Raw genomic sequence first — 19,413 nt, forward strand, 5'->3', positions numbered from 1 at the left:
GAACCTTTAGTGTGTTGAAACCGGTCATCGAGTTTTAGCGATCTTGGCTTTTGAATTATTTCTGCGACAGAGTGATCGCCCCACAACACACTATGTGTTCACTGTAACTGGTTCTTGATATCTTGGCTGTTGGTACTGGAAAAGAGTTGACGCCCAAATAGAGGGAGCAAGATTGGTGTTCAAAGTACGGTCGACGTCGAGGACATAAGAGGCGGAGCACAAGCTCGGAATGTTCCAAGGACGGGAAAGGTGGTCGTGGTAGGTTCCTATGGGACCAAATTGTTGAAGTCATCGGTCCCTAGACTTACAAACTACTTAATATAACTTAAACTAACTTGCCCGAGGGAGGACGGGAACCTCCGACTGGGAAGCCACGCGAACATTGACAAAGCGTCTGAGAACGAGCGGGTACCCCCGCGACTAGCAGCTGGATGGTGAAGGAAATTTGTCGTGCCCTTTCAAAGGATTAATACAACATTTCCCTGAAACGATCTAGAGAAATCGTGGACAACCTAAATCTGGATGGCGATACACGGATGTGAACCATCGTCCTTCCGAATGCAAGTCCAGAGTGCTAACCACTGCGCCATCTCACTCGGTTTGAATTAGGAGCTGGTCCCACACGTGTCCTGACGGAGACAGATTTGGGGATCGTTCTGGCAGCGGGAGTTTCTTTATATCTCCCAGAAAATTCACAGAGAGAAGTGCCGTATGTGAAGGACGATTATCATGTTAGGGCGCAATGATGTGTCAGATGGGAAGTAACAGACGAGGATGTAGGACGTCCATGACCTAAAGTTGTGCTGTTAGAGCTGCTTCAATCAAAACAGCCGCGCCCTGAGGTCATACCCGATCCCTTACCATAACTTGAAGTGAGGAGTAACACCGCTGTTACTGTCAAAAACATTGGAAGAATATGTGTCTCCCCCAGGTCGCTCCATACCCTCCGACAACGGTCATCCAGTCGATGCAGAACCACAATTATAGCTCAACATAATGCGATGCTCTTGGTCAGCAATCCATACTTTCCGGTTGCTGCACCGCACCAAACGAAGCGGTTTGTATTATAGTGTTAACTGCAGATTACTCATGGGACCGTGATTCCCAACTCCGTCTGCTGCTAGATTCAACAACGACTGATGCGAAGTTACTCAGAAAGTTTCAGAGTCCATTCCTTGTAGATTTTAAGGGGCTTCGATGATCCTGGTGCACAATACGTTGATACAGTCAGACAGCCAAATAGAAATCCATAACGAGGCCACTTTGTAACGAAGTGAGGTGCTGATGACGCTGTTTCACACGAATACATGGATTTTCCGTGTGCTTCACAGTTATCACTTAACATCTTGAGCGGTTCAAGTCTCTTATATATCCTACTAGGCCTTGTAACAACATTAAACACGAACAACACGAATGCGCTCTGGTGGCCATGGTAACGCCACTGAGAATTGCATCTCTGATCATTAACATACCCGTCAATGGTCTGTACTTGTGCGAAGCTACACTGAAATCTGACATTGTCTTCTGGGAGCTCCACCATTTTTTGTCAGGTTGTGATATTATCAAATGACTGGGGAAAGAAAAGAGATCGTAGATACTATTACGTTAAATTTCATTATTGAGTCTAGGTTCAATATCAGCAACAAATGAAAGGTTACACTTATCCTATGTTGAATGGGGTACAGAGGGTCACGATATACATAAAATTAAACAAATAAAAATTGTAGATACGTCAGAAAATCTTGATAACTGTGACTCTCGTTGCATTATAACGGACATCATAAAATAACCACATTGCAGGTATCCAGCATCCCTAAGCAAACTGCCGCACGAACCGTCCGTAGAAAAACGTGAAAAAGGTTACACGAGTCAACAGTCGAGAACAGCGTCTGACGCAGAATCAGCAAGCAGAAAGCCGAATGTTTTGTCCACCGTTCAACGCGCCTCCCACTACATGGACAAGGTAGGCCTGAAAGTGGCCCATGCCAAGCCAGGCCGTGTTGGAAAAGTGAGTGTTCCCGAACTGAAGCGACCATTAACAGGGACAGATATAGATACTGACCTAGTGATTTGAGTGGTATGAGGGACAACGAAAGGAAACCGAAATAAAAATAAAATGGATACTTACTTTTCGAATCCTACTGTCTTAAGTGAATGTAATTTTATAGTTCACCTTAGTACCTCTAGATCATAAGACAGGAAGTTATTAATATCTATTCAATAATATAGGCTTCGTTCCCTACGAGTATGAGGGAAAATGCGACGAGTTACTGGTTCAACTTAGTTGCATGAAACTTACGAAGTAGCACTTAGTGAGACTCTTTTATCCCTGAATAAGACTGTCAGTTGTGGTTATTGCGTAATATTTCCTGGCACATCCTCTGCGCCCTTCTTACTGTCTTTTTGCACTTATTCTTCAGTCCTTTTTTTTGTATGGTAAAAGTCTGTCTACCTTTCTTTCCAGAATTATATGGCTTCTGTAGTTGTAGTACACAATATATCCTCAATTAGCCACTTGATTTTCACAGTTGTTTCTAACAGGGATGCTGAGTCCTTAAAATCGGTATTAGGAACTGTTAAGCCGATGCGTATGGGAAGTTTCATCACGTATTTGACATAATTTTCTAGAGCACATATGATGTTGGCCAGCAAATACGTTTTCGATTAACTGCGATGGATGAGTAAAGTATACAAGAAAAATGTGAAACAAGTGATTTTCTGTTAACCTTACACTACGCGTATCTATTTACTGTCTGTATATGATAATGTCTATTAATGTATGCAAGTATATGAATAAACTGTCAAAACCTTTATTTTAAGATACAGGTCACAAGCCAGGAGTTTTAGATAAATTGCGGTAAATGAGTAAAGTATCCAGAAAAATATATAAAACAAACTATTTTGCGTTAACCTTAATATTTCATATTAATTTGTTGTTCATATGTGTCAATTTATTTTAATGTGTCGAGGTATACAAATAAACAGTCAAAACTTTACTGACCTACATAATTAGTTTTATACAAGAAACACACCTTGCTGTAGCAGAGAAAAAGAGGGACCCAGTGAAAAAATGCTCCTGTCATAGCAAAAATAGGCTAGTACAACCCTCTTTTAAATAAAATGACAGAAAAGTGGAAAATTAGCTGCCTTAGTCTTCAGTTCACTTTCGTCACCAACAAGTTTGGCGTGCGAATATATTCACACTTTTTTGTGCTGAAAGGAAATAGCAGAGAGACAATGGCTGGGACACAGGGAGGATACAATACCAGTGGGAAAGAAAGAGAGAGCAGACAGTGGTGGTCTGAGAGACGTAGAGGCTGTGAAAGAGAAGGAGAGACGGATGAAGACAATACTAATGAAAGCTTAAGCGGAAGAAGATATTGAAAATTATTGAGAGACATTGGCAGTAAAATAGGTGGTGATAGAAGCTGTCTGGACAAAAGAGAGAGGAAACGGTGGTAATAAAACATACAGATGACTGAAGACCATACATACGTTTGGGAGGTCTGGACCCTTCCAGTACAGGAGAGGGCACTTTTTGGACAGAAATTTTAAACACGTGGTTGTAGGGGAAAAATAAGTTGGGCTCCCCAAAATTTCTGAGATTCTGAGGTATTGTGGAGACAATGACAATGGAAAAAGAGGAGACAGCGCAAGTGAGAAGAGGCAGTGGTAGTGCAATATACTGTACACCAATAAGAGAAAAAAGAGACTGTAGGAGAGAAACGCCAGAAGACTTCCGGCATAAGAAAGCACCTTCATTCTGCCAACGGCCTTGTCATAGAGAACGGAGGAGCTGGAAGAGGTTCAGGGCACTCTCTTATTTTTCGGATGGGAAACTGCCGCTGAAGGTGGAAGAATCAGCAATAATTAACGGCCTGAGGATGCAGAAGGCAACCGAAACCAATGCATTAAAGTATCCACAGGGTATGTTGCCTGTAACTGATGATCTCTCCATTGGCAAAAGATTCCAGCATAGTCACCCACTCGCCTCTCCGGGAGGGAACTGCCAAAGTGGAGGTGAGCGAGAGAAAAAGCCTGAATAGCCAACGAAAGGAGAACGTTCTACGAGTGGGGGAGTGGAATGTCAGAAGCTTGAACGTGGTAGGGAAGCTAAAAAATCTGAAAATGGAAATCTAGATACAGTAGGGATCAGTGAAGTGAAATATAAATAAGACATGGATTTATAGTCAGATGAGTATAGAGTAATATCAAAAGTAGTAGGAAAAGATATAAGGGACGTAGGATTCGTTATGAATACGAAGGTAGACCAAAGAATGTGTCACCGCGAATAGTTCAGCGATAGAGTTGTTGTTATTAGAATCGAGGAGAATATGGGCTTGGGACAAGGAATCAGAGGGGAGGAAGACTAGTTGATTTCTGTGATAAATTTCAGCTAGTAACAGCGACTACTCTGTTCAAGAAACACAAGGGCGGTAGGTATACATGGAAAAGGTCGGGCGACACCGGAATATTTCAGTTTGATTGCATAATGGTCAGACAGAGATTCGGAAAACAGATACTGGATTGTGAGGCGTACCCAGGGGTAAATAGAGACTCAGATCACAGTGTAGTAGGAATGAAGAGTAGGCTGAAGTTTGAGAGATTAGTCAGGAAGAATCAATTCGTATAGAAGTGGGATACGGAAGTACTAGGGAATGACGAGATACGCTTGAAGTTCTCTTAGGCAATAGATGGAGCAATAAGGAACAACTGAGTAGACAGTATAATTAAAAAGGAATGAACATCTCTAAAAAGCGCGCTCACAGAAATTGGAAGGAAAACGTAGTGACAAAGAAGGTTACTGGGAAGAAACCATGGGTATTAGAAGAAAGAAGCAAGAAAACAAATGTTCAGGGAAATTCAGTAATACAGAAATACAAGTCGCTGAGGAACGAAATAAATAGCACGGGCAGGGAAGCTAAGGTGAAATTACTGCATGAAAAATGTGATGAAATCGAAAAAGGAAGGATTGTCGGAAGGACTGATTTAGCATATAGAAAAGTCAAAATAACCTTGGCTGAAATTAAAGGCTTGATTGTTAACATGAAGAGTGCAACGGGAGTCCCCCTGTTAAATGCAGAGGACAGGGCGGACAGGTCGAAAGAGTACATTGAGGGCCTCTATGAGGTGAAGATTTGTCTGATGTGAAGAAAAAAAAAACACGAGTCGTTTTAGAAGAGGTAGGGAAGCCAGTATCAAAATCAGAATTTAAGAGAGCTTTGAGGGACTTAATCAAATAAGGCAGTAGGGATAGGTGATACTTCATTAGAAGTTCTAAAATAACAGGGTAAGTGATAACAAAATTACTATTCATGTTGGTGGGTAGAATGTAGTAGTTAAGCGACGTAGCACCTGACTTCCGCAAAAATATCGTCCACACAATTCCGGAGATTGCAAGAGTTGACAAGTGTGAGAATTATCGCGCAATCAGCTTAACAGCTTATGCATCCAAGTTGCTGATAAGAATAATAAAGATAAGAATGGAAATGAAAAGTGAAGGTTGGTTAGACTACTTTCGGTTTGGCTTTAGGAAAGGTAGAGACACCAGAGAGGCATTTCTGACGTTGCGGTTGATAACGGATGCAAGGCTATAGAAAAATCAAGACAAGGTTATAAGATTTGTCGACCTGGAAAAAAATTTTGAAAATGTAAAATGGTGCAAGATGCTCGAAACTCTGAGAAAAATAGGGGTAAGCTACAGGGACAGGCGGGTAACATACAATACGTACAAGATCCAAGAGAGAATAATAAGATTGGACGACCAAGAACGAAGTGCTTGGTCTAAAAAGGGTGTAAGACAGGGAAGTAGTCTTTCGCCCATACTGTTCAGTCTGTAAATCGAAGAAGCAATGATGGAAATGAAAGAAGGGTTTTGGAGTGAAATTGAAATTCAAGGTAAGAGAATATCAATGATACGATTCGCCGATGACATTACTACTCTCAGTAATAGTGAAGAAGAATAACATGATCTGCTGAGTGGAATGAACAGTCTAATGAGCCCAGAATATAGAAAGAGAGTAAATCGAAGTATCATTACGAAATCATTACAAAAGTAATGAGAAGTAGCAGAAATGACAACAGTGGGAAAAGTAACATCAGTATTGAGTAGACAACATACCATTACAACTACTGACGGCCTTGGGGGAGCCAGTCCTGACAAAACTCTACCAACTGGTGAGCAAGATGTATGAGACAGGCGAAATGCCCTCAGACTTCAAGAAGAATATAGTAATTCCAATCCCAATGAAAGCAGGTGTTGACAGATGTGAAAATTACCGAACTATGAGTTTAATAAGTCACAGTTGCAAAAACAAATGCGAATTCTTTAGAGACGAATGGAAAAACTGGTAGAAGCCGACCTCGGGGAAGATCAATTTGGATTCCGTAGAAATGTGGAAACACGTGAGGTAATACTGACCTTACGACTTATTTTAGAAGAAAGATTAAGGAAAGGCAAATCTGCATTTCTAGCATTTGTAGACTTAGAGAAAGCTCTTGACAATGTTGAGTGGAATACTCTCTTTCAAATTCTGAAGCTGACAGGGGTAAGATACAGAGAGCGAAAGGCTATTTACAATTTGTACAGAAACCAGATGGCAGTTATAAGAGTCGAGCGACATGAAAGGGAAGCAGTTGTTGGGAAGGGTGTAAGACAGGGTTGTACCCTCTCCACGATGTTGTTCAATCTGTATATTGAGCAAGCAGTAAAGGAAACAAAAGAAAAATTCGGAATAGGTATTAAAATCCAGGGAGAAGAAATAAAAACTTTGAGGTTCACAGATGGCACTCTAATTCTGTCAGAGACAGCAAAGGACTTGGAAGAGCAGTTGAACGGAATGGACAGTGTCTTGAAAGGAGGATATAAGATAAAGATCAACAAAATCAAAACGAGGGTAATGGAAAGTAGTCGATTTAAGTCAGGTGATGCTGAGGGAATTAGTTTAGGAAATGAGACACTTAAAGTAGTAAAGGAGTTTTGCTATTTGGGGAGCAAAATAGCTGATGATGGTCGAAATAGAGAGGATATAAAATGTAGACTGGCAATGACAAGGAAAGGGTTTCTGAAGAAGAGAAATTTGTTAACATCGAGTATAGATTTAAGTGTAAGGACGTCATTTCTGAAAGTATTTGTATGGAGTGTAGCCATGTATGGAAGTGAAACGTGGACAATAAATAGTTTGGACAAGAAGAGAATAGAATCTTTCGAAATGTGGTGCTACAGAAGAATGTTGAAGATTAAATGGGTTGATCACATAACTAATGAGGAAGTATTGACTAGAATTGGGGAGAAGAGGTGTTTGTGGCACAACTTGGCTAGAAGGGATCGGTTGGTAGGGCATGTTCTGAGACATAAAGGAGTGGGTAAAAATCGTAGAGGGAGACCAAGAGGTGAATACACTAAGCAGATTCAGAAGGATGTAGACTGTAGTAGGTACTGGGAAATGAAGAAGCTTGCACACGATAGATTAGCATGGAGAGCTGCAGCAAACCAGTCTCAGGACTGAAGACCACAACAACAACAACAACATCGTATTAAGTCGGGTGATGCTGAGGGAATTAGATTAGGAACTGAGACACTTAAAGAGGTAAAGGAGGTTTGCTACTTGGGGAGCAAAATAACTGATGATGGCCTAAGTAGAGAAGAAAAAATGTAGACTGACAATGGCAAGGAAAGCGTTTCTAAAGAAGAGAAATTTGTTGACATCGAGTATAGATTTAAGTGTCAGGAAGTCGTTTCTGAAAGTATTTGTATGGAGTGTAGGCATGTTTGGAAGTGAAACATGGACGATGAGTAGTCTGGACAAGAAGAGAATATAAGTTTTCGAAATGTGATGCTACACAAGAATGCTGAAGATTAGATGGGTAGATCACATAACTATTGAGGAGGTATTGAATAGAATTGGGGAGGAGTTTGTGGCACAACTTGACAAGAAGAAGGGACCGGTTGGTAGAACATGTTCTGAGACATCAGGGGATCACAAATTTAGGATTGGAGGACAGCGTGGAGGGTAAAAATCGTAAAGGTAGACCAAGATAGGAATACACTAATCAGATTCAGAAGGATGTAGGTTGCTGTAGGTACTGGGAGATGAAGAAGCTAGCTCAGGATAGAGTAGCGTGGAGATCTGCATCAAACCAATCTCAAGACTGAAGACCACAACTACAACAACAATTGATGGTCACGAAGCAGACCAAGTTTAGGAATTCTACTATATAGGCAGCAAAATAACCAGTGACGGAAGAAACAAGAAAGACATCATAAGCACACTAGTACTGTCAAAAAGGGCTTTCCTGGCCGAGAGAAATCTACTAATATCAAATACAGGCCTTCATTTAAAGAAGAAATTTCTAAGAATGTACGTCTGGGGCACAGCATTGAGCTATAGTAACACATGAACTGCGGAAAAACCAGAACAAAAGGAAATCTAAGCATTTGAGATGTGGTGTTACGGAAAACAGTTGAAAAATAGATGAATTGATAATGCAACCCTCCGCAGAATTGGCAAGGAAAGTAATATACTGAAAACGGTGACGGGAAGAATGGGCACAATGATAGGACATCTGTTAAGACACCAGGGATTTACTTGCAGGCTAGAAGAGGGAGCTGTAGAGGGTACAAACTGTAGAGGAACACAGAGTTTGGATAACAGGTGACAAATAATTGAGGACGTAGGTTGCGTAGTACTACTCTGAGCTGAGTTTGGCACAGGAGAGGAATTCGTAACGGGCCTCATGAAACTAATCTGAAGACTGATGACTCCAAGAGCTTAGCTGCCTGGAGTTTGACAATGATGGTAATAGCTATACAACATGTCAGAAGTACTGCATACATGCCCATGAAGATGAGGAGATAGAGGAAGTATATGAGGGTATTGAAAGGGTAATATAGTACGTAAGGGAAGACGAAAATCTAAGCCGTGGGGGACTGGAATGCAGTTGTAGGGGAAGGAGGATAAAAAAGGTTAAAGGAGAATATGGGCTTGGGACAAGGAATGAGAGAGAAGGAAGACTAGTTGAGTTCCGTAACAGATAATAATATAAATGTGCAAATATTACATTCTGGAAAAGTGTGCTCTAACCAGGAATCTTGTACATGGGCTTATGTGTTAAATGGTGTACGAAGTGTATTATAATAATGACAATAATAATAATACAGCACAGGAAAAAGGGCCTTTAGCGGAGGAATGAAAGAGTACTGGAAGAGCAAGTAGTCACAAATGCTTCGGCTCGTCTGATAAGGTCCTGTAACGTCTGTAATATCAATAATAATAGTAATAAAAGCAACAAAATGAAACTTCAATGAATTAAAGGATAAATTATGCTGTTTCAGTGGTTATGATAACTAGTCAGACTTAATTCTATCAGCCGACTAGTCAGTATAATGTTGCTTCCCATATAACCTATACGTATGGTCTCATTCGATTGGGAAGGGTATCATACGGCCGTTGTACCTCCCTGAAGCAGGCTGGACCACACAATTTGTAAATGATCCTTGATACCGTATGTACTGGCTCTGGGACGGAACTGATGTCCGAGCAGGCCCCACAAATGTTTTATAGACATCAGATTTGGGGTTCTTGCTGGCCAGCATCACACTGACACTTGACAGAGATATGAACCATACTTGGATGAGCATAGTCCTGTTAGAAAAATGGCACTGTAATACTGTCGCTTGAGAGACAACACGTGAGTACTCATATTTCTGTGACGTACCGCTGTGGCGTTAGCGTTCCCTCATGGGACATGGGACCGGTGGTAGCAATCGAAGATACGCGGAGAGCTGCGAACCACCTGCATCCCTTCATGCTTGTCGTCGTCCCCGACGGCGATGTCATCTTTCAGCAGCATTACTGTCCTTGTCTCGGAGCCTGAGCAGTGCTACAATGGTTTGAGGAGCATTATAGTGAATTCACGTTGATTTCTCGGCGACAAAACTTACCTGATGTAAATCCTATGGAAACCTTTTGGGTCGCTATCGGACGCCATAAGCGCATAAGCAAATCAGTGTCTCATTATTTACACGACTTACATGACCTGTGCGAAGATGTGTAATGCCACATTCCCACACAAACCTGCTAACAATCTGTTGGATCCCTGGCACACAGAATCGGTAACGTATTTGTTCTAAAGACGGAGAAACAAGGTATTAAGCAGGTGATCATAATGTTTTGGCTCAATGTATATCCTTGGTCTGTGATAGTGTAACGTTCTTGAGCACTGTAGAAAGTTGGAGATGCTTGGGGAACAGATATTCTTTGTCAGCGGGAGACAGACTTACTATGTGTCGTGCAATAATTTTATTACTCCATTAAATATGGGATGTGTGGTAGCAGAAAGTTTGCTTATTCTTTTAATACTTCCACTGTAAATCGTTCAGCCATCGTGATAATGAGAGCAAAGACTTAGTATTTCGACTCACTGAAGATGGCTGAACGATAAACATGCGAAATATTATAAGAAGAAGCGGAATTTATACGGCTACACATTCAAAATTTAATGCAGAAGTCATTGCTCCGCGAAAACGTGAAGAAGCACAATAATTTTTTTCTCTCGAAATACCTTGTGCAAGTGGAGGTGTATGACACCACATGGGCTTCTAAATCATGTATTGTGCACGGATTTGAATAAACGTATGTCAAACATAAGTATCTGAGTCGTTTCGTGGATATTATTTTAGATTTCCGACCTCCTCACACTTCCTTCTTCCTCTTCTCAGCGACACAACTGGCCTGTTGTTTATTTTATTTCAATACTTCTATGTCGTTTTCAGCATATGATCGGTCAGGTACTGTTTCTGTGCTCCAAGACATAAAAGTAGACCAGTTCCATTCGGTAGTGGCTTCCAGGTAATAATTTAACGAAGTAAAGGATTATTTCAAACTTCTCACATTTAACATTTGGAATATTACGAATTTAATTATCTGTTATTCTGATACACCTCTAACTACACAAAGTTTAACAGAAATATTTTGCTATATTTTATGGTTTTCTCTTCGTTCTTTGATACGGTGTGAAGTTGCAATGTGGTGCCTAGCCAGAGCATTTTCGTGAATTGGTTGCTTCACATTCATATTGAAAGCAAACGGTTTCTAGTGCAAGCCGTATCCAAATACTTTAGTTTAGTTCATTTTATGGCTTATTTGAAATCTCAGTCTTCACTTGAATACATTATTTGCACAGCTCAGTAGTTCTCTTATTATTGTTTATTCGTACTTGCAGTGTCTTACCGAATTTCTTTATTTTTGGTAAAATGTAATCAGTGTCAAGTTTAGTTGAGTCTAGTGCTTTCGAAACCCATTTCTATGAAGGAAAAAAAAATGTTATCCTCGCAAAATTGGACTAAAGCACGACTCTTCGATTTCTTGTTATACATGCCATGTTATTGTATGAAAAGTCGTTTTCGTTTTTGTCGAACTATCGCTTTGTAATCCTGAAACTACGGAGAGTATCCACGTACATGCCCCCCGACCTATTGCTACTAGCTTTCGTCTAGACCGCATAAACACTTATTTATTTTGAACAATCGCTTTCGACAGACTTTGCAGTCATCTTCGGCTCATGACAGCAAAGATGACATCAAAGTCTTTTGACACCGGTTAAACACTTATGAACCAAAATATAGCAAGAGAGCTTGCGAAATTTATATGTCCTATATTACTAAACTTACGTTCCAGTTTTACGTTGCGTCTCTAACGACTTCCGGATGCAGCAAAAATTTGATTTGCCTAATGCATACTACTACTGACCAATCTTAAAACTTTAAAATACTGTCGTAATCAACTCTTTCACAGGTATTATTTTAAGTCAATAGTTTAACACAACAAGCCAAGTACTGAAGTGACATATTGTGTATTTATTCAGACAGCGTAGCTCACAACGCGGAAATTCCGCAGAATATTTTAACCAACATTTCAGTATGAGAGCACCTAGCGACTTCCAACAAATATTCCACTCAACGCTTTCTATGAGACCTTTTAGAAATTTTTGTCGCTGATACTTCCTTCCTGTAACCCTCCTCTCCCAACCACTCAACAACGTGATGAAAAAGTTTATCGCTTTCTGCACTTTTACTATTAATGCAGGGTAACTTTAGTTTCAGACATGATGTTTTACTTTATTACTTATTTACTAATAACTCTATTCGTAACAAATTTTGTTGACAGTGTCTTCATATACCACTGAGTGTACCTTCAAAATCATATCATTAAGGGACATATAGTGAAGAAGATATGACACCATTAACAGTGATATTCACTAAAAGCTATCTTTTCTTAATACGGAGCCAAAAACTACCCACATTAATATCACTTAATTTAAATATGCCGGGGAAGCCGGAGAGGGGTGGGGTGGGGGGAGGGGGGACGGTAGGGTTAGTTAGATATGCATCCGAATAATACGACGCGCAGAATTTTACAGCAAGCCCTATCGTTCCGAGAAACTCTGTCGCAATTCGGGAATGGATGACGGGCTTTGCAGATTTGCGAGGTATTCGATAGAGCTGTGTGGGCGTGTTTGTGTGTTTGTGTGTATGTGTGCACGAGGTAGGAGATGATTAACGCGCTTTCATTACGGCAACAACGCCTCCACCATTGACTGCAGCCACCGCCTGTCATAAATCTGTACGATTTTCTACGCATGCGCGTCAATGTAGATTTATCGCTGGAGCCAAAGAGGCGACTGATCGCCAGACCACCACAGTGCTCAAGTCGCAGTGGCCACGCTAGCAACACGAACCGTAACTTAGCCTCTTTGTACATCTACATTATGCAAATCACTGAGAGGCGTGTGACAGAGGGTGCTTTTCATTGTGCAATGTGGTAATTTTTCTCCGTTATATTCATGGCTACTCACGAATTAACGACTGCTTGTACGCCTCTGTATGAGCTAATGTAAACTTGCTTTTATCTCTACAGTCTCTGCGTTTATCGGTAAGAAGAGGACTGGAGTAGGTCCGTGTTTTGTAGCCTGAAAGATGCGTGTCACAGTTTTCTAAGCAGGGAGTTTTGATACGTACGTCTTCAGGTGCTTGCCAATGAAGACTTTTCTTCGTGTTGTCTCTTATGTCAGTTAAACAATCTTGCGGCAGACGCATCGCCCTTCTTTCTATGCGCTCTATATCTTTGTATGAACAAATCTGAAACGCGAGCATTTGAGGTTACCGTTGCTGCTTCTCGATCAACACAAGAGCAAATGGAATCTCTGCTAGATGCTAAAATGCTCGTCTAAGCATGTCTGGGCTCAGAAACAACACACAGTAAAACTCACAAGTGCTTGTGCTTTGCTGGAGCACGACTCAAATGGACCGAGTAGTTTACGGCGCAGGTTGAGAACTCATGGATTCTGCTCGATCTTTCAATATCCACGCGATCTGTCGAATTCTGGAGGTATTATCTCAACGAAAAGTCTGAAAGTTTTATGAGTTTAATAATAAAAAACAGCCGTCAAACACGGATAGCAACGTGTTCTACGGCGCAGATAGTATGTAACAAAAAACAAAAAACAAAAAAACAGTAAGCAACCAAAATATCGCAATCATCATTGAGTTAAACTTTAGCTCTTTCACTCGTTCCGTGATCCAGCGACGTTGGTACTATCTCAACGTTAGGTCATTCCGCTGGCATTTACTCCCGTCATCACAACGACAGTCAGTATAATATGATTTATTCGTGTATCAGGCATTTAATTCTTTATTAATTTTCTTCCTTGTTTCATCCGAATTATATCGTCTTGTTTTCAGGCTGATTAAAGGCTGATAACATTTTCTCTATTATTGTATTAGGTCTACAACTTTGCTTCCGCCGTTTTGCAATAGACGGCAGTAGCGGCAAGTGGGGTTCAGGTGGTTGGTCATATGTGTAATAGAATAAGCTTAAACATAATGTCATAAAATATTAATCGATTTGCGATTGAATCATAAGGTTATTCTCGATTAAGTACGTCAACTTACGTGCCCATTTCTCGCCATTTGCGGGAAGATTTAATTTTCTGCTTTAACATGAAGAAATCTGGGGCTGTTGCTCTTAAAAAGCTGGGTACGACCAATTGTGAGGGAACTGCTAGTTGAAGAAGGTGCAGAGAATATTTTCAACGCCTTAAGAATGTGGAAGACCGGCATGGCGGTGGAAGACAGGACGTTTCCGTAGCTACTGAAACAGACGAAGACAGTCACAGGACATCATTATCGGAAGCAATTGATGCGTTCGATTCCAGCACTGAAACACAAGCGGCCACAATACAGCGTTAGACACGTAAAGGTAATTTTGCAGCAGATCAGTACTCGACCTCATGTCGCAAAACACGTAAAAATATACAGCGAAACGTTGAAACGTGAAGTCCTATCCCTCCCCCCGGATTTTCCATACGTTGCTCTCTCTGACTACCACCCTTTTCGATCAGTGGCATACAGTCTGGCTTACAAGCACTGAAAAATTGAATCGATCCATGGATCCCCACAAAAGACGCCCAGTTCTTCCGCCATGGGATTCGTATGCTATCGGAAACTTGGGAGAATGCAGTGACCAGCGGTGGGCAATACTATGAATCAAAATTAGTTTGTAACTTTTTCACAATAAACACCCATACTTATAGAAAAAACGGCGGAAGCAAAGTTGTACGTTCAAATGGTTCAAATGGCTCTGAGCACTATGGGACTTAAAATCTGTGGTCTTCAGTCTCCTAGAACTTAGAACTACGTAAACCTAACTAACCTAAGGACATCACACACATCCATGCCCGAGGCAGGATTCGAACCTGCCACCGTAGCAGTCACGCGGTTCAAAGTTGTAGACCTAGTAGTATCTGAAGAGGAATCAAATACTCATTTTCAGCCTACTTCGTACATCATTGCAGACTCTAATAATCAAATAAAGTATTGTACTTGCTTAGAATGATGTTGAATGACGGTGTTCCACTACGCTGTGTTATAGATTATTTTATATACGCTACTAATTTTGGGCACTGCTTGTTCTCGAGTGTATCTATAGTATTATCGTCTTCGTTTTGTCAAAAAATAACGTGCCATGCATATTTGGGCACAGTACAATCGCCAGTGGTCTTCATCTTCTAATGTTTACTGCAAAATACACTATATACTCCTGTTCATGAAACTTACACGCTTGTCTTCAGATTTCTGAGGGTGGGAACTCTCAAACAGAGAAAAAATAGAATGAGATTTTCACTCTGCAGCGGAGTGTGCGCTGATGTGAAACTTCCTGGCAGATTAAAACTGTGTGCCCGACCGAGACTCGAACTCGGGAGTTTCAGAGAAAAAATAATCAAATAATATTTTTTGATGGACAGCATTTACAGGTTTGTTTCCTTTACTCAAAAATGAAAGAAAATTTTTATGTATTAGTACATAATCGATTATTAATGTTATAGTAAATTTGTTCTAATACAACAGCAGGACGTACGGTGGTAGTATTTCATCCTATTTCCTAGCAATTTTATAGAAACTGTCAAGCTTTGAGCAGAAATATCGCCTGTTGTTGTGGTCAGTTCGTAGCTGTTTCTAGTACCGTGTCAGCCAAATGACATGAGATGGTACGAGACGGCTTGGTACTGTATCGAGCGCTGCGGCTTATCGGGTAATTTTGAATCCGTTCGAACGCAAGTATTGACTCCTCAACGCATCCCATTGGATTTAAACCGGAGGACGGGCTGGTCAGTACGATCGCTGAACATCCTCTCGCTCCAAAAACTCCTCCCTTCTGCAATGTTCCATGCGGTCACATATTGTCATCCATAAAAATTAAGCCGGGACCGAATGTATCCCTGAAAAGGATTAACCACTGTGTGTTCCGTGTTCAAAGATTTTTAGATCAATACGTCCATGTCTCATTAGGCCTCCCCATATCGTAACATCTGTATCACAAAAACTATCGTGTTCGACATGTTCCTCTGTCACTCCTGTGGTAGACGCAATCGATGTAGGAAATTCTGTGAAACTAACCGCTGCAAAGAGGTCGGGTCACAACTAAACCGAGGCGCCGTATCCGTGCGGTGCTGAGGTTATGACACAACAAGGATTTATTGTGCATTACGATGGTAGAATCTCTTGCATACCGAAACCCTGGCACATTTAATTCTCGAACGGTCATCGGATTTCTGTATACTTTTATTATTATTATAGCCCGCACATTGAAACACATTAAGAATACACTATATGATCAAAGGTATCCGAACACGTGGCTGAAAATGACTTACAAGTTAGTGGCGCCCTCCATCGGTAATGCTGGAATTCAGTATCGTGTTGGCCCTCCCTTAGCCTTGATGATAGCTTTCACTATCGCAGGCATACGTCCAGTCAGGTGCTGGAACATTTCTTGGGGAATGGCAGCCCATTCCTCACGGAGTGCTGAACTCACGAGATGTATCCATGTCGGTCGGTGAGGCCTGGCACGAAGTCGGCGTTCCAAAACATCTTAAAGGTGTTCTATAGGCTTTCGGTCAGGACACTGTGCAGGCCAGTTCATTACAGGGATGTTATTGTTGAGTAACCACTCCTCCACAGGCCATGCATTATGCTCGATCGTGTTGAAAGATGCAATCGGCATTCCCAAATTGATCTTCAACGGAAGCTAGAAGGTGCTTAAAACATCAATGTAGGCCTGTGCTGCGATAGCCACACGAGAAACAACGAGGGGTGCAAGCAGTCTCCATGATAAACACGGCCGCACCATAAGGCCACTGCCTCCGAATTTTACTGTTGGCACTACACACACTGACAGATGACGTTCACCGGGAATTCGCCATACCCACACCCTGCCATCGGATCGCCTCATTGTGTAGAGTGATTCGTCACTCTAGACAACATTTTGCCACAGTGCAGTCGTCCAGTGTTTTCGCTACTTACACCAAGCGAGGCGTCGTTTGGCATTTACCGGCGTGATGTGTGGCTTATGAGCAGCCGCTCGAACATGAAATCCAAGTTTTCTCACCTCCCGCCTAACTGTCATAGTACTTGCAGTGGATCCTGATGCAATTTTGAACTTCTGTGTGATGGTCTGAATAGATGTCTGCTATTACACATTACGACCCTCTTCCACTGTCGGCGGTCTCTGTCAGTCAACAGACGTGGTCGGCCTGTACCCTTTCGCGCTCTACGTGTCCCTCCACGTTTCCACTTCACTATTACATAGGAAAGAGTGGACATCTCGCGTACAGACTTATTACACAAGTGACTCGTTCGACGTCCGGAAGTCCAGCAGACGGCCCCATTCTGCACTCTCATGATTTCTAATTACTACTGAAGTCGCTGATATGATGAACCTGGCAGTAGGTGGCAGCAGAATGCACCTAACATGAAAAACGTATGTTTTTCGGGGTGCCCGGATACTTTTGATCACATAGTGAATATGCTGTTTTGAACACGATTCTGTGTTCATACACTATATACGTGACCGTCCCAAGTAACGAACTGTGTGCCTGTAACCACACTTCCCCCTCTCCCCACCTGCCCCACCATCCTTCCCTTTGCCTCATTCGATGCACGATGACAATATTATTATTAAACCCGGACAATAAGATCGAACCGATATCCTTTGATCCAGAACATTTCTATTTCGATTAATATCCGCAGTTATCTTCTAGGAGCAAGCATTGAATAACATTAATCTACATTTACACCCACAAAAATAATCAGCAAGCAGTAATACAGTGATTTGAGGGTACCTTGTACTAGTTATTCCATTTCATGTTTCACAATCAAACGGAGCGAGATAAAAACCGAGTACGTATATGCCCCCGTACAAACCCCTATTTCTGTTACATTCTATTCGAGGTCCTTACGCGAGATGTGCGATGCCAACACTAGAAACATACTACAGTCAGTGACAAATGTCGGCTCTCCAAATTCTACATCTACACCTACATCTACATCCATACTCCGCAAGCCACCTGACGGTGTGTTGCGGAGGGTACCTTGAGTACCTCTATCGGTTCTCCCTTGTATTCCAGTCTCGTATTGTTCGTGGAAAGAAGGATTGTCGGTATGCCTCTGTGTTGTCTCTAATCTCTCTGATTTTATCCTCATGGTCTCTTCGCGAGATATACGTAGGAGCGAGCAATATACCGCTTGACTCCTCGGTGAAGGTATATTCTCGAAACTTCAACAAAAGCCCGTACCGAGCTACTGAGCGTGTCTCCTGCAGAGCCTTCCACTGGAGTTTATCATCTCCGTAACGCTTTCGCGATTACTAAATGCTCCTGTAACGAAGCGCGCTGCTCTCCGTAGGATCTTTTATATCAACCCTATCTGGTACGGATCCCACACTGCTGAGCAGTATTCAAGCAGTGGGCGAACAAGCGTACTGTAACCTACTTCCTTTGTTTACACATTGCATTTCCTTATGACTCTTCCAATGAATCTGAGTCTGGCATCTGCTTTACCGACGATCAACTTTATATGATCATTCCGTTTTAAATCACTCCTAAGGCGTACTCCCAGATAATTGCTGACGTGCTATATAGCAGCTAAATGATAAAGGATCTATCTTTCTATGTATTCTCAGCATATTACGCTTGTCTACATTGATATTCAATTGCCATTCCCTGCACCTTGCCTCAATTCGCTGCTCCTGCATTTCAGAACAATTTGGCAGTGTTACAACCTCTCGATATACCACAGCATCATCCGCAAAAAGCCTCAGTGAACTTCCGATGTCATCCACAAGGTCATTTATGTATATTGTGAATAGCAACGGTGCTACGACACTCCCCTGCGGCCCACCAGAAATCACTCTTACTTCGGAAGACTTGTCTCCATTGAGAATGACATGCTGCGTTCTGTTATCTAGGAACTCTTCAATCCAATCACACAATTGGTCTGATAGTCCATATGCTCTGACTTTGTTCATTAAACGACTGTGGGGAACTGTATCGAACGCCTTGCAGATGTCAAGAAACACGGCATCTACCTGGGACAGCGTACTTGGCTTTACAGCGTATAATGGACTCAAGTATCTGGGATCACATTCTCTGAGCTAAGACCTTTGTGGACAGTCTGCAGTGAGGCAGAGGTTTTCGTAAAAATCGCCTTCCCTTCATGGATTCCCATTTGAGTCCATAGTGTATTTCCGTAACACTCGCATGTTGATCAAACGTACCGGTAACACTTCTGGCAGCTTCAGTGTCTTTCTTTAATCCGACCAGGTGGTGATTCCGAACACTCGAGCAATGCTGAAGAATGGGGTGCACTAATGTTGTATATGTGGTCACCTTTATGGACGAACTACACTTTCGCAGAATTCTGCCATTAAATCTAAGTCGAACATTCGCTTTTCCTACTAACATTTTACATTCTCGTTCCATTCGTATCGCTTTGTAATGTTGCGCCAAAATTTAATAATGTGAATGTATCAAGTGGGGCATTAAAAAATTACAAGATTGATTTTCCCGCTGCGCTACATA

The sequence above is a fragment of the Schistocerca gregaria genome, chromosome 8 (genome assembly GCF_023897955.1).
Source record: "Schistocerca gregaria isolate iqSchGreg1 chromosome 8, iqSchGreg1.2, whole genome shotgun sequence".
NCBI lineage: Eukaryota > Metazoa > Arthropoda > Insecta > Orthoptera > Acrididae > Schistocerca > Schistocerca gregaria.